Here is a 16,986-nt window from a genome sequence, read left to right as displayed (position 1 = left end):
AAATAAATTATTAAAAAAAGACAAAGAAAATATAAGTAGACTTACAGTGATGGTAGGTCTTTCTATGAACAAGAAAGACAACACATTTAGCAGCTTAACTCAACACAGTATTTATCTGGTTATAATAATGTAAACGATGAATATTAATTTAATTTAAAATGATATGACAGTAGTTGAAAGATGAGGATGAGGAATTGTATACAAATATGCGTGTGCTTCTTTATGGACACAGAACACAAGGGAGCAAATCTTCCTCTTTCATGTGATAACTAATGAATAGCAGCTTAATCATGTTATCTGGAAATATGGATGGAAATGCTCTGAGAAAATGTCGAAGGAGGTGAAAGTGGATACTTCTTATGACTGAAAATCAGTTGTTGGCAGGAGAGCCAGGAATGAGGAATAATAAAGGAGACCACAATTTCTTTTTTCATTATAAGTCTTGTGTATTTTTTGCTTTTGAAATCGTGAGCTCCTTCTTTAATTCTCATGAAAATTAGCATTCAATATTAATAAAAGAGATATCTGAAGGTCAGCCATTTGTAAATTTAAACCTATTTGAAATGTTTTAATTGTCAGCTTTCATGTACAGAGTCATGAAAGCTAATTTTTTCAAGGGTGAAATGTTACCATTTTGCAGATTAAAAATTTCCCCATTTTCATTGCCCACAGCTATTTTAGAATGAAAGAACAGATCTGAATCACTAAGATTCTGAAAATGATTCACCTTCTTAGAAACAGGTCAAATATTCACTGGAAAAGTGGTGAAAATGCAATATCTTTATAGCAGATCCAGCCATCTATAATGAAAATGGCCATTGCAAAGATTTTTCAAATGTAAGACTAATTTTAAGGCAGATGATTGAATGCCAAGAGAAAATTAATAATACATTATTATAAAAGATGAGGGTAAATATATAAATGATATATACAAAAATCTGCTCATTAGACTGAAAGACTAACCTGACCTACAATGTGGAAATTTCGACTGTATTCCTAGATAGAAAACTATCTATAGCCATCATAACTATTCATCCCTTTTATGAAGGTTTAATGAAACGCTTCTATGGCTGATCATAATGTATAACACTATGCTTTCTTTTATAGACATTCAATCGCATACTTTCTTAAAGAAATTTTTGTGTCAAGCACACCCTTGAAACTAGAACTTAAAAGTTTGCTCATCTTTTTACTAAAATTCATAGAACTGTGGTAGTGCTCTTGGAACAAAGAGAAATAGAACTCAATTGCATGTCAAAGAGGAATATAAATTTATACATTAATTTGTGGAAATACAAGAATGTATATATATATATAAAGGACAAAGATAAGAATTAAGAATCAAGAGCATAATTTAGAAGAGGCAATTATTTTGGAATCTGATTGTTAGGACTCCTTAGATTTTAGTGTTTCTCTTGATTTTGTCTAATATAAGATTTTCTGTAAAGTAATGTGGTCCCATAACCTATTGCTATTCTGAGTCCCTCAAAAGACTATGAAGATGCTGTTTATTTCTGGCTTGAACTTCTCCATCAAATTCCTGTGTGCTCTCTTGATGGGAAAATAGGACATTGCAAGGCTAGTGCCACATTTCTCTTGCTCATTTGTATTAAAGTTTACTTTTTAAAAAAACTTTGTTTAATATAATTCAGTTGGAACTAGTTTCTGAGGAAGGTTTAGGGGGTTATTTAATAAAGAGGATTTGGACATAGAAGAGAAAAAAATGATTAGCAAATGACCACCACAACCCCCTCTGTTAGTCCTGACAACCTTCTTCTGGAAACAACCAGTCGAACATTGTACAATTATGCTATATTCAACCATTGTCTCAGCCTCTACTTTGCCTAGAAAGAGTGATGACATGAAGCAGAGATTTATATAAATGAATGGGCAATAGTTAGTAATGTGGCCTCATGTTTGAAAAAATTAGAAGGAGAGCATTTGGAGAAGTATTTTCAATAAGTTTTGGAAAAAAAATATGGTAGGTCTACGGGGAAGTCATTATGTATTTTTCTGTTTTTCTAAGCAAAAATACATCATGATTTCCAGACAACCCATTAGAGGAATCTCTCCCACTAAATCCCCCAGTGCTCACCTTGGTTTCGATTGTAAAGAAAGTTCTTAATATCAAAGTGATAGGATGTTTATTCTTACTCTTGACCTGCCATATACTTTGCCATCCTAATGGCTTTTCAATGAATTTGTTAAAACATAATTATATTGATAAGATATACTGCATGCTAGGCCCAAGCACACTCACTTCTTTCCAAGCCTGACCCGTCCAATTGCCACCATCGAGACCCTATTTTACCAGAAAGCTACTACTAACCTGCGGCCTTAAAAGTTTTATACCAAAAAAAAAAAAAATCAAACCAGAAAGGTTACCAACAGTTGGCGGGCGTAATGGCTGTGTTGCTGGACTCTCATGTAGTCACCTGCGGTTCAAGTCCTGGACCCGTGGCTTAAACTCACACTGGGCGCATGTGCGTGTGTGCCTGAGATCCCAAGAGGAGAATGGAGAAAAAGGGATTGTGGCATGACCATCCCCCTGGGGGATGATTTCTCTCTTTCTGTCTCTCTGTCTCTCTCTGTCTTTCTGGCGAGCACACGCACCCTATAGTAAAAACCTCTCCAAAGGAAACAAAAATAGTTTTATGCCTCTGTGACCAACCAGCCTCTGTAGCAGATTAATTCAATAGGTACTGCTTGCAGTTCATAACAACAAGTAGATAGCTGATCTGAATTTGGATTTGTTTTCTTTTCACATTATGACTGTGTGTATTGATGAAATAAATCCTTATACCCCGTTATATATCCCTTATTTCATAGGTTGTGACCAAGGAATTTGATTTAAGCTAGAGAAGTAAACCAATAAACTAATGTCCATAGAAGTCACTGGAGTTATGAAATAGTTGACTCAACTGTAGGAGATTCAGTTGGTTTCTTTGGGCACGCATCATCTTATGTGGTTTGATGTTTTTCTAGTGTGAGAAAGCATGGATTTGGAAATCAACGAAATCAAGAGGAGGGGACTGATGTTTGATTACTGACACTGTAACTCCTGGCATTGAAGCTTTAATTTTGTTTCCAGTAGGGAAATGTTTCCGACTGAGGGTATAACACTGGGTCTGTTACATTGGAAGTTTGAACTATTACTTAGTAATTTTGTCTTCGTTGTGCAACTAGGAAAATTGTGAAAAACAGAATTATGCATTAATTGAATTATAAGCCCTGTCTATCAAGTGAAAAATGGGATTTCTGCTGTATAATGGGAAAAGGGAGATGAATGTTTGGAGCCTGGGGAACTGCTTCTGGTACCAACTATTCTTGGTTTGTTTATTTATTTTTAATCATGATAGTGCATGCACATGAGAGAGAGAGAGAGAGAGAGAGATTCTTAAAACAGGGTCTCATCATTCCACAATTCTTTTTCCTTCACTCTCCAGCTCCTCAGGATCTTGGGCTCTTGCATACACACCCAGTGTGTTCTCAAACCACTCTGGAGTCAGAGCCTGTCAGCATGTGGCTTCCAACACTGCCATCCAGTATACTACACAACGCACCAGCTAGGATGAGCCTCAACTTATTTTAACTTGGCTAGAAATAACAGTTGGTGTGAGACTATTACAACTTTATATATACACAGTACTTCCTGGGCACTGATATCTTTCAGAATGAAAGCTTGAATTACACTGCCAGGCAAATACTCTGTACTAGCCAGGATGTTAAAGGCCATGAGAGCCTGTAATCAGTATTAAAGGAAGGAAGTGAAAAACAAAACAAAACAAAAAACAACAACCAACTCCATGATCAGTTACAGAAATGGTAGCATTACCGTTCACCCTTCTTTTCTTTGTGTGTTACCTATATTTCAGATCAGTATCTCTTTTCCTCTTTCATTACTCCATTATTTTAAAAGGGTGTTATGGTGGTGATTAAACTTTTCATTTAGTTTCTAGGATGTAGAATATTGAGATGGGCTCATGAAAGTACTAGAAGAAAAGAGCAATTCCACCAACTGTGAACTTGAATCTGGATGGATTTTAGTTGTCTTTAGGGACAGGAATTTTTGTTATATGGTGTATTACTGGAAGCATATACATATGCTTGGCTGCTGCATGGCTGCTATGTAGTCAAAGAAGTGGGTTGTAGAGGGCTAGACATTGGCACAGCAGTAAATTGTGATGCTCTGCAAGGCAATTCCACTGGGAAAGTTCCTGGTTAAAGTCCGAAGGTCTCTCTGAGTGAGCCAGGCACATGCTCACCAAGGATTTGCTGTTGGCTAAGCCTGGGGGTGGATCATGGCAGTAAGTCCTCCTGGGGGTGCTGTGTTTCTCTCTTTCACTTACGGAAGAAATACATATATAACACGTTTAAAAGAAAAAAGAAAAGAAAAAAGTGGACTGTAGTGCAATTTGCTTTTCATTGACAGTCTGAAACCCTTTCACTTTTTCTTTATTTGCTGGAGGGCATGTGCACTTGCCAGAGAGAGACTGAGAAAAAGAGAGAAGGAGAAAGCACTTTCCAATGGGGTGTGGTCATGGTATGGTCTCCTCTTCATCTTCCCCTCCTTTAGGGATTTTGGGCATGCACACTCAACTGGCATGTTTTCCAAACTGCCAGGTGTGAGATTTGAACTATGTTGTTGGTTATGTGGGATCTGGTTACCTTAACAACCAGGCCACATGCCTATCAGCACTCTCATTGTAGCTTGAATAATGACCTCTTCACCACTGAACATAGTTTTGTGGGTTTGTTTTCACTGGTTATATTCTCCCTTAACCAGAGGGCAGAACATGATTCATGATGGGTGAATTGGATTCCCTCTTTAATCTTCACCAATGAGATAATACAATTCACTGCGTTTGGAAATAGGTTTCATCTTGGCATTGGTGATTGACTAGATTATTCAAGTTACACTCTGGTTGGATCTTTACACATTGCCTCACTAGGCCTTACAGCCTTCAGACTGTGTTGTGAGACTTCCATGAGCTTCCAATAACGTTTCTCTCTTACTTAAGTTAACAGACGATTTCTGTTCCTTGCAATTAATTATTGATGCAGAGGCAAGAGTTACAGAGTTCAGGCAAGCATGCAAGATACCGACTGAAACAAACTGCTGAAAGGTTGTGGAAAATTAATAAAATATAAATAGCAGGCATTGTATGGAGGACTACAGTAACACTTTAGCTCTCAATTGTATTAGACATGTTAAAGGGTGCAGATTCACTCAAGCAGGCCATGAGAGAGGTTGCGTGATTGAGAGGACAGGTATTAATGAGTAAGATGATGGATGGGGAACTCTGTGAAGGGTTTGTGGATAATTCTCAGGAAATATAGGCACAGGGAGAAATGAAGAATCGTTTTTAAAGTATATCACTAGGCTATTTATATGATTATATTAAAGTTGGCCTTTTAAAATACCTAAAATGATAACAACACTCCTAATAGTCTTACATTACAGTTTGTGGGAAAATGTAAAGGGCAGGTCTCAGGGGAACAGCAGGTAACATGGTGGTTAAGGTGCTGGACTTCCATATGGCTGACGATGGTTTGAATTCCAGACCCAGTGGCTTGAAAATCACTCCATGTGTGTGTGCCCAAAATTCCAGGAGGAGAAAAAAGGATTGAGATAGCCTTCCCCGCTGAGTGGGGATTTCTTACTTTCCCTCTGTTGTCTCTCTCTCAGGTGAGTATGTCCCCCCCCAATGGTTTAGTAAAAAAAAAAAAAGGATTAAAAAATAAAAGGCAGTGGGGCCAGAAGGTGGCCTAGTGGTTGGAGCGCTAGACTCCCACATGGCCAACTGCAGTTCAAGTCCTGGACCTGGCAGCTTTAACCTCTTGTTGGATGCATGGGCCTGAAATCCCAAGAGGAGAATGGAGGAGAAGGGAATGTGGCGTGGCCATCCTCCATGGGGCCTGCTTTCTTGCTTCTCTCTCTGTCTCCATCTTTCTGGCATGTGCATGCACCCTATAGCAAAACAAAAACAAACAAACAAACAAAAAAAACCCAACTCTCTAAAAAAAGTAAAAAACAAAACCACGCAGGTATCAGGTAAGTACGTGGACTATATGTGAAGTAACTTACAAAGGCATTATTATTTCTAGAATGACTGAACTATGAATGTTATTATTATTTGGATCAAGTCTTATTGATTCAAAAAGTTTTCTTTTCAAGTTATTATTTTTTAAATTTCCAGGTAGAAAACGATGTAGTAAGTCCCTCGATATAGCAGTCTAAATGCATTCTTTATTATCAGGAAGTTAGAAATATACCAACAAGACAGGACCAGCAGATGGCATAATGATTATGTTGTTGGACTCCTACTTAGTCGACCGTGGTTTGAGTTCTGGACCTGGTGGCTTAAAACTTACGCTGGCATGTGTATGTGCATACACAGATCCCAAGAGGAGAATGGAGGAGAAGGGATTCCAGCATGGCCATCCCTCTTGGGGGATGATTTCTTGCTTTCTGTCTCTCTGTCTCTGTCTCTCTGGTGAGTACATGCACCCTATAGCGAAAGTCTGTCTTGCTAGAAAAAAATATATATATATAGTAACAAGAAAAATTCTATTGAACTTTGATATGAATATATGCCTTTCACAGCTTTTCATTGTTTTCTTTCTTGTCTTTGAAGTTTATTGTATTCATGATAAGGAGAGCATGCATGTACACAAAAAAGAGACAGAAAGAGAAAAGTGTCCTCAACGGGGTCTCATCATGCTGCAGTCTCTTCTCCCCAGCTCTCTGGCTCTTCAGAATACACTCACAAACGTGTGTGCACACGTGTCCAGTGTGCTTTCAGACCAACCTGGGAATCCAAACCTGTGGTCCTCTATGTGGATTCCAGCACAGCAGCTCAGTGTTCCCAATTGATTCTGCCACAAACTGGACCTACAACTTAATTTTTTCAGATAATGCATTTTTAAATTAATCTTGTCTGTTGACGCCTTTGGGGAAAATGATAGATGCGATGGTATATTAGAGACGTCACTGTGGCAGGATCCGTGAGAGTGGATCATGGCATAAGATGCTACTGAGGGTGCTTGTATTTCTTTCTTTCCCTCTGTCTCTTACTCTTATGAAAGAAATAAATAAACTTAGGGAGAGAAAAAAAAAAAAAGAAATAGTGTGGAAATAAAAAACCCTGGAATCAAAGCTCAGCATTTATGTCTCTGTGAGCTTTCTCAGTCACATTATTCTACATTTTTATAATAATAATCTCTTCCTCCAGTGTCGCTATCATCATTAAATGAAAATATTTGCAAAACATAAAGCAGCATAAGTGAACAATTATCATCAATAATTAATAGACCTTTTAGTATATGTCAACTTATTTTTCCGAACACCTACCAAAATGTGACATTTATTCTTTTATCCAAAATATTTAATTTTTACTATGAGTCTGGCAGTATATTAGGTACAAAGATAAAGTAGTAAACAAGCCAAAGTTTCTGCTCTCCTGAAGCTTTTGCTAGTAGTCAGATAGAAAAGTAAATGAAATGCACATAAATGTAAAAAAAAGAGATTTTTTTTCATGGTGGTAGTACCATAAAACAAAGTGATACAAAATAGTATTACTGGAAGCATTAGTTGAGGTTGCATTTCCAAAGAGTGGTCCACAGAGTTAAACAAGGGAGCCAAAAGTAGAAATCAAGAACTTGCCAAGGGGCCAGCTCTGTATCCTGGCAGTTAAGGGAGCCAGGTCCCACATAGCCAACCACATAGTTCAGTCTTAGGATGGTCTTTGGTGAATGCATGCACCCTCTTTCAAATGAAGAAGGAAAAAAAAGAATTTACCCATGGACATTTTAAAGTTGCTATGTCGGCTGAAAGTGTAGTTTCAAGGAGTGGGATTTTGGTTCAAATTTGGAAGTTGTCAAATGTGGAAATGTCTAAAGCCATTAGAAAGCATGAAATACTCTAAAGAGAAAATACATTAAGGAAATGAGAAATAATCCCAGGTTTGAACTATGGAGAATTTACGATTTTATAGGTAGAATAGAGAAGAAGAAATGGCAAAAGAAAGTAAGATGGAATGGTCAGAGAGATACAGGAAAAAACTAAAAGAGCATGAGTCATGGTGCAAAAGAAGGAGAGTGTTGTTGGAAGTAATAAGTTGTGTTAAATACTGCTCACAGGTGTAGTAATATGAAGAAAAACTATGATCATTGGACTTGGCAACATGAAGAATATCAGTAACCCAAGAGAGGCAATTGTAGAGAATGTTCATGCTACATAATAGATTAGCTGTCTGAGGAATGAATAGGAGTAGAAGACAATGACTGATGTTACTCAGTCTTACAGAGGAAGATGCAGTAGTTCTAATATGTATTCCAAAATTGAGGAAGTGACATGGCAAAATAGAAAAAAATAATTGAACACAATGAATTAGTGGACTTCAAAAACAGACTAAAATCTTCAGAATTATAGGACTCATTAAGTAGCAGGAACTCTTTTTATCTTTTTATTGTGGAAAAATGTAAAGTCATAAAAAGGTAAATAGAATATGTTAATGAGTCCCTACATACATACCACCTGGCTGTAGTTATCAGCCTTTGGCTAATCTTGTTTCATCTGCACCCAAATCACTTTGTCACAAAGCTTTTGAAGCAAATCCCAGACATCATATCATTTCTTTCATAGACATTTTAATTTTTATATCTAAAACAAATGAAAACTTCTAAAAAGTATAACCATTATTTTATTATTCCTTAAAATGCCAAAAAAGTAACAATAGTTCCATAATATCAAATATCAAATCTATTGTTTGAATTTCTTTCTTCCTTCCTCCCTCCCTCCCTCCTTCCCTCCCTCCCTGTCTCTCTCTCTCTCTTTCTTTCTTTCTATTCAATCATGTTATTTACCTTACAAAGCGCACATTTCAATATGTGAACATTTCTCCCTAATCTAGTTGATCAAAATATCTTCAACAGATAACACCACTACCTCTCCGTCCTGTCAATGCTCTGTCTCCATATCCCTCCTCCAAATGTCCTGCCCCAGGCCACACTCCTTCACACACACCACATCTGGCAATCACACCCATATCTTGTGTTTGTACATCCTTTAGTCAGACAGTTTCATTCATAAAGTGTGGACACTCGGTATATATTAAGTGGGGACATACAGTGTCTCTCCTTCATAGCCTGGCTTGCTTCACTCAGCAGTAAATCTTACATATTCTTCCATTTTCTGTCAAAAGCCAGGGTTTTTTTATGGCTGAATAGTATTCCATAGAGTATATGTGCCACAGTTTTCCAATCCATTCATCTGTACGGGGGCATTTGGGTTGGTTCCATGTCTTAGCAACTGTGAATAGTGCCGCAATAAACATCAATGTGCAAGCACTTTTCCAATGAAGAATTCTTCTGTCCTTTGGGTAGATACCAAGGAGTGGGATTGCTGGATCATATGGTAGTTCTATTTGTAGATTTTTGAGGAATCTCCAAATCATTCACAGTGGCGAGACTAATTTACATTCTCATCAGCAGTGTAAGAGAGTTCCCCTTTCACCACACTCGCGCCATCACTTATCACATTTTTTTTAATCTTAGATATTCTGACTGGGGTTAAGTGGTATCTCATTGTTTTGATTTGCATTTCCCTTACGATGAGGGATGCTGAGCATTTTTTCATATGCCTTTTGGCTATTCGTATGTCATCTTTAGAGAGTGATTTTTTTCAACTCATTCTCCCATTTTTTAATAGGGCTGATCATCTTTTTTCCAAACAGCTGCTTGAGTTCCATGTGTATTCTGGTTATCAGTCCCTTATCTAATGCATAATTTACAAAAATATTTTCCCATTCGGAGGGCTGTCGATTCACACTAATTACTGTGTCTTTTGCCATGCAGACAGAAACTTCTTAGTCTGATGTAATCCCACTTGTCTATTTTGAGGATTATCGACTGTGCTTTGGGAGTCTTATTTAGGAAGTCTTTCCCTTTTTTTGAAGTCTTACCCTACTATTGTTTGAATTTCTAATGGTTTCATGTATTTTATAAAATATTTCATTTTTATTATTATCATGTAGTTTTTGTCATAGGATATGTGCACTCACAAGGAGAGACAGAGAGACAGAAAGTGAGAAATCACCCCCTGGGTGAGATGTTCACACCACAATCTCTTCTCCCTTATTATCCTTTCGGGATTTTGGGCACATATGCACATGTGCCTGGAATAAGTTTTAAGCCACTGGGTCTGGAACTCGAATTGTGGTCAACTATGTAGTAGTCCAGCGATGTAACTGTTATATCATCTACTGGTCCCCAAAATAAATTTTTTATAATTTGTTTGAGTCAAGATCCAAATGCATTTCTCACATCAGAACTGGTATATATGTGTCTTAAGTGCCATTTATATATTTCCCCTCCATCTCTCTCTCTCTGTAGAATTACAATCATGTACTACACATCTTGGTCAATGAAAGCCATACATATAATGGTGGTCTTTTAGATTATAATGGAGCTGTAAACTCCTACCTGCCTGGTGACATCGTAGCCATCCTTATATCCTAACACAATGCATTATGTACACACACACATGGTGATGTTGGTACAAACAGATCTACTGTGCTGCCGGTGGTATAAGAGCATAGCACATATAGTTATGTGCCGTACAGAATTCTTGACCATGATAATAAACAGGTATGTTACTGGTGTAGCTATTTACTCTACTGCATTGCTAATTGTTAGAGTGTACTTCCACTTTCCAAAAAAAAAAAAAGTTCACTGTAGTAGCATGCTGTCATGCCCACAGCGGCAGCAGCCTCATGTCTTGTGAGTCCCACACCTTCTGATTGCATCATTTAGTCTTTGCTTGAGTTAATCTTTGTTGTTTTGTTCTTCATGGCCCTTGAGCATCCAAATTCCAGTGCTAAAGGCCTGTTGCCAGCTAGAGCCCACACTGAATGGTTGAACTGGAACCAAATTTAAAAGTGATTATGGACTACGAAGATGGAAAGTCAGCCCTGGTTATTGTTTGCCATTCAGGCATGTCCCATTCCATCATAGCTATGAATCTTGAAGAACAAGAATAAAGTGATGGCAACTGTCTAAGAATCTGCTTCATTGAATGCAGCGAGACTAACATAATTTCATATGTCCGATATGGAGCGAAGACCATGCCTAGAAGTGTATTTGCCTCAGCACCATGACAATCACAGGCAAAGTGATACATTTGTTTATGATGATGGAAGAAAAAGCTGATGTGGAGATGTTAAATTTACTGCTAGCCCTAAGTGGTTAAAACAATTCAAGAATCATTATTCACTACATAATGTAGAAGTGAGTGGTGAGTCAGAAAATGCTGATGTAAAAGGTAGCTGAAGAATTTTTGGAAGCTCTAGATAAGCTGATTGTGGAAGAAAATTACTTGTCAAAGCAAATCTTCTATATGGAGGAAACCTCCCTGTTTTGGAAACAATGCCTGGAAGGACTTTCCTCCACAAGCAGGCTGAGTCAGAGCCAAGTTTCAGGGCCTTTCAGAACAGAGTAGCAGACTGGCTGAGGGGCAGTGTTTCAGGCTAAAATCGAAACCTATTGTGATGTGACGCAGTGAGGACCCCAAGGCCTTCGAGCATGTTAGTGAGCACACACTGCCCATGTACTATGGAGGCAGTAAGCAGACACGGATGACCCAGTGGCTCCTCCAGGATGCTCTCCTGAATTGCTATGTCTGTCAGAAGGATACACTGTTCGGAGACTTACATAATTTGGAGATTTTGCTTATTGTTAATAATCCTCCCTCATCTTTCTCTTTTATTGATGATCTTCATCCCAGTATCAAAGTGATGTTTCTCTCTTCAAACACCTTGTCTTTTTCTTTTTAAAAGGGTGTGTGTGTTTGCTAGAAAGAAAGAGATGGGGGAGGGGGAGCAGAAGGAGAAGGCATTTTCCCAGTAGGGCATGGTCACAGTGCAATCCTTTCTCCTCCATCTCTCCCCCCCGTTAGGATTTTACACACACAAACACACACACACACGCGCACACACACACACACACACACACACACACCTGGTGTGTTTTTCAAGTCTCTGGGGCATGTATTGCAAGATCAGCTATGTGGAATCTGGCTCCCTTAGCCACCAGGCCACTAGGCTGGCCCCAAACACCTCTGCTTTGATCCGACCAATGAATCAAAGAGTTATAGTGAAATAGGAGTGAGACTCCACTCACAGGTAGATAGGGTAAGGGCCCCAAAAGGAAGTCACTGTGTTTTTCTTTTCAATGAAGTCTCTGTTTTTCCTCTATGGTCTGATTTATGAAAAATATATACCCCTTGAACATGTCTCTAGAAAATTTATGACTCCTTGCTAATAAGGCAGGAGATGGGAATATCGAGCACATTGACGGAGGAAAAGCAAAGATGGCATCACAGTGGCTAAGTTTTCACAGTCACAACCTGGCTACATTGGGATTCAAAGCAGCCTTAGCTAAGGGCAGCAGTTTCTACTTAATAACTACCTTCTAACAAAAAGTACAGAACCCTATGGTCTGCTGATCCCACAAAGATTAGGGAAATAAATCACTCAGACTAGCATGTAACTTTTTTGGGTTTTTTTTTGGAGAAGTTTTTGCTATAGGCATGTGCGCTCGGCAGACAGACAGAGAGAGACAGAGAAACAGAAAGCAAGAAATCACCCCTCAGGGGGGACGGCCACACCACAATCCCTTCCCCTCCATTCTCCTCTTGGGATCTTGGGCACACACGCACACATGCCCTGCGTGAGTTTCAAGTCACCGGGTACAGGACAAAAACCGCAGTCAGCTACATGGGAGTCCAACGACATAGCCATTATGCTAACTGCTGGTCCAGCATGTAACTATTTTCTAAAGCCTACTACTTCCTTGTCAGAGAGGCGGCCCATTGCTTGGACTTACTAGATAAAAACCTCCAGCTCCTCTTGGGCAATGCATTTGGTACTCCTTCCTGCTTGCGGGCTCTATTCTTCCTTCCCTTACATAATAAACTTCACTTCAGTCTCTCTCTCTCTCTCTCTCTGTGTGTGTGTGTGTGTGTGTGTGTGTGTGTGTGTTCACGTCTCTAATTCTTCATGAGTGCTGGACAAGAACCAGCATGAGCATTGGGTCTGATCACCCAGTACTTCCATATCAACAGCACTTTTAAGGCCTACTTGAGAAGGTCTCGTTTTTGAAAGCTGTTGCAGCAACTGAGGAAGATGCGGATGTCATTCTGGAAGGATTGCATTTGTGACTACATTGAGAACCTTGGTTGGACTTGGGGTGGTGTCAACAAGTAGTATATGAATAACATCTGGAGGAAGACACTAATGAGGATCATCCACGAGTACAAAGGACTTTCCATGGATGAAGAGGTTGCAAAAATGAACACAGTTGTGGTAGAGATGGCAATCCATTTTATCCTGGATTTGAGTGAGGATGACAGCGAGGAGCTCCAGAGATGGATTCCCGAGGAAGCCACCGAGGAGTTATTGGAACTGGATTAGGAAGGCATAGATGATGAAGAGGCAGGAGAAAAGGAAACTGGAGAATAAAAGAACACCAAGAAAATTCACAGTGGATGGGTTAGCAGAAAATATTTCATACCTCAACCAGCTCCTTAGAAAATTTGAAAACACTGGGGCCAGCAGGTCATGTGGTGTTTAAGGCACTGGACTCCCTCATGGTCAGCTGAGGTTTGAGTCTGGGACCTGGTGGCTTACTTCCTCACTTTCCTACTTTCCTTCTCTCTCTTTCGGTCTGTCTCTCTCTGGTGAACACATGTGCCCTATGTAAAATAATAATAAAGGCTAGCTACGTGGTGGCACAGCAGCAATGCACTGCTGAAGAAAAGTTAGATTCCACATGATGACTGCAGTTCGAATCCCTGGCCTGGTCAGCTTGAAACACACTGAGCATGTGCACAAGTGTCTGATGTCTGCCGTGCTGAAGGACTGGAGGAAGTATCACAGTGTGAGCAGACCCTGTGAAGGATGCTCATCTCGCTCTCACTCTTCCAGTTTCACTCTCATGTTTATATGCATAAGCTTTATCATGGAACACATTTTTCTTTTCTGGAGAGATTTTTTATGGCTATAGGAACTGTGCACTTTCTGGAGAGAGAGAGAGACAGACAGAAAGTGAGAAATCACCTCCCCAGGAGGGAAGGTCATGCTATAATCCCTTCTCTTCCATTCTTCTCTCATGATTTTGGGCACACATACACCTGTCTAGCATGAGTTTCAAGCCACCCGATTGGGGATTTGAACGGCAGTCGGCCGTGTAGAAGCCCAGCGATGCAACCATTAAGCCAACTGCTGGTCTAAGTAAATACTAAATTTAAAAACAGGTGAAAGTTTGCAAATAAGAATATATAAAAGGAAATATTTTATACAGCTGTACGATGTGTTTGTGATTTAAACAGTGTTTTTACAAGAGTCGAAACTAAAAATATTTACAAACAAAAAAAGCAAAAGTTATAGTAAGCTAAGTTTAATTTATCATTGGTGAGAAAATATTTTTATAAATTTAGAGTAGTCTACATGTACAATGGTTATAAACTTCATAACCATGTATCGTGATGTACTGGGCATTTGCGTTCACTCACTGCTCACTCACTGATTCACTCAGGGTAACGTCCAGTCAATACTTTTTCAAAGGGAAAATCATCATGAGTTTGCATTAGTATTCAACCCAAATTCAAGTACAAGGGATTTTACTTAAGCATTTTGATATCACATTTGCATCTCCTTTTTCTCTTTCTTTCTTTTATTTATTTATTTATTTATTTATTTAGAGTAGAGGTTTTTGCTATAGGGTGCACATGTTCGCTGGAAAGACAGAGAGAGACAGAGAGACAGAAAGCGAGAAATCATTCCCCAGGGGGATGGCCACACCACAATCCCCTTTCCTCCATTCTCCTCTTGGGATCTTGGGCATGTACACACACACTCCCGGTGTGAGTTTAAGCCACGGGGTCCAGGACTCGAACCACAGTCGACTACATGGGACTCCAACGACATAGCCATTACACTAACTGCTGGTCCCTCCTTTTCTCTTTCTAAAAATCTTGGTGTCAATAATATGGAGGAATGATAGACCTAGAATATCACACAGCATTTATAATTTTTGCCCCCAAATGTATCCATAACAAACTAATATATCAACAGTTCACTTACAACAGATTATTGAAAATAATATTTTTAAATTTTTTTCACTTTTGGGGATATATCTCCTATATTACCATTCTTTAAAGTTACTTGGAGCAATCTTTGTGTAATCAACTAAATGCGAATTAAGTTGATTTTTCTGTTATTTTGAATGTTTGCTTTAAAGGGCATTTTTATTTATATTTATGTAAAATCTAATAAGCAAAAGACAGTCAAAGTAATTTAGTCTTCCTATTTGAACATTGATATTCTTTCCTTTAAAGAAAATGACTATTTTGTGGTTTATTTTTATATTATTTGCTTTTTAAGATAAGAAAATATCAGGACCAGCAGTTAGCATAATGGCTATGTCACTGGGCTCCCACGTAGTTGACTGCGGTTCGAGTCCCGGACCCAGTGACTTAAACTCATGCCTGGTGCGTGTGCGTATGTGCCTGAGATCCCAAGAGGAGAATGGAGGAGAAGGGATTGCGGCATGGCCATCCCCCCAGGGGTGATTTCTCGCTTTCTGTCTCTCTGTCTCTGTCTGTCTTTCTGGCGAGTGCACACACTCTATAGTAAAAACCTCTCAAAAGAAAAAAAAAGATAAGAAAATATGTATTTATCTTAATATTCTTTCTTTTTGAGCTAATTGATAACATTCCACATGTAATCTCTCTACATTGCTCTTTTTCAACTTAACTATGTATTTTGGAGGTTATTCCGTATTAGCATATAAAAATATTCTTGATGCCATTACAGAGTTCCATAGTGGTCTACTTTGTAAATGCAGACATAGTTTATATAATTAACTCTGTTGAAAGACATTTGAACTTCTGCAATGAATAACTTTGTGAAAATGACTTTTTTATATTTTCTCCTGTGTTTTGGGAAAATCCTCAGAAGTGAATTGCTGGTGAGAGGGTAGTTTATAAATAATCTTACTAATTATTAACAAAAAACCTGCCATAAAAGTTATATATTATGTATTTTTATGAATAATATACGAGAGAGCTTGTTTCTTCATATGACTTCATTGATGAAGAATGCTGTCGATGTTTTAGATTTTAATAAGAGGCATAACTAACAAAAATGACACATGTAGAATGTATCCTAGTAAAAGTTGATTTTCTAGAACAAGAAAAAAAATCAACACATTTTTTTCAAATGGAGAAAATCCCCATTTCTTGGTTTTACCAATCAAAAACAGGTTACCTATCAAGGAGTTAAGACACACACACACACACACACACACACACACAGAGGCTACTATTAAATTCTCTGCAACCTTAAATACAAGACAGTGGCATGGTCTTTTCAAAGTTGTAAGAGAGACGGTTTTCACTAAGAACTTTATTATCATTTTTATTTAAATTTATTTATTTACATTCATTCACTGTACATCATTACAGCATACAAAATGAGATTTTCCATCCAAAATACACTGTATATTGACTCAATCAAGCAAAGCAACATACATGTTATCTTCAACAAATAATTTTCCATTTCTTGTTTCCTGTATATTTTGCTTTTTCTCCCATCCTTGATTCCCTATCTCTCACCCTCTGCCATCTCCCTCCCTCCTCCCACACTGTCTCTGGTATCCATGGTTGCTTTCTATGGCTTTTTCCTCCCACATTTTATTGATTCACTAAAGATCTTAATTAATCTAAATATTTTCAATAGCAAGCGCAGCTGATATATACATATCTATGAACACAAGTCTAATGTTAGGCATAAACCTCAGTGAGTAGAATGAAGATACTATAAAGTGGCACGTAGCTGGGGCTATATAGCTTACTGTGGTTGTCAAATAGGTATTTTTAATGCATTTTCTTTAATTTCAAGAAAAACAGTTTTAGTTTTTTTTTTT

This window comes from Tupaia chinensis, unplaced genomic scaffold (genome assembly GCF_000334495.1).
Source record: "Tupaia chinensis unplaced genomic scaffold, TupChi_1.0 Scaffold139833_1, whole genome shotgun sequence".
NCBI classification, from domain to species: domain Eukaryota; kingdom Metazoa; phylum Chordata; class Mammalia; order Scandentia; family Tupaiidae; genus Tupaia; species Tupaia belangeri.
Note: the sequence above shows the minus strand (reverse complement) of the source record.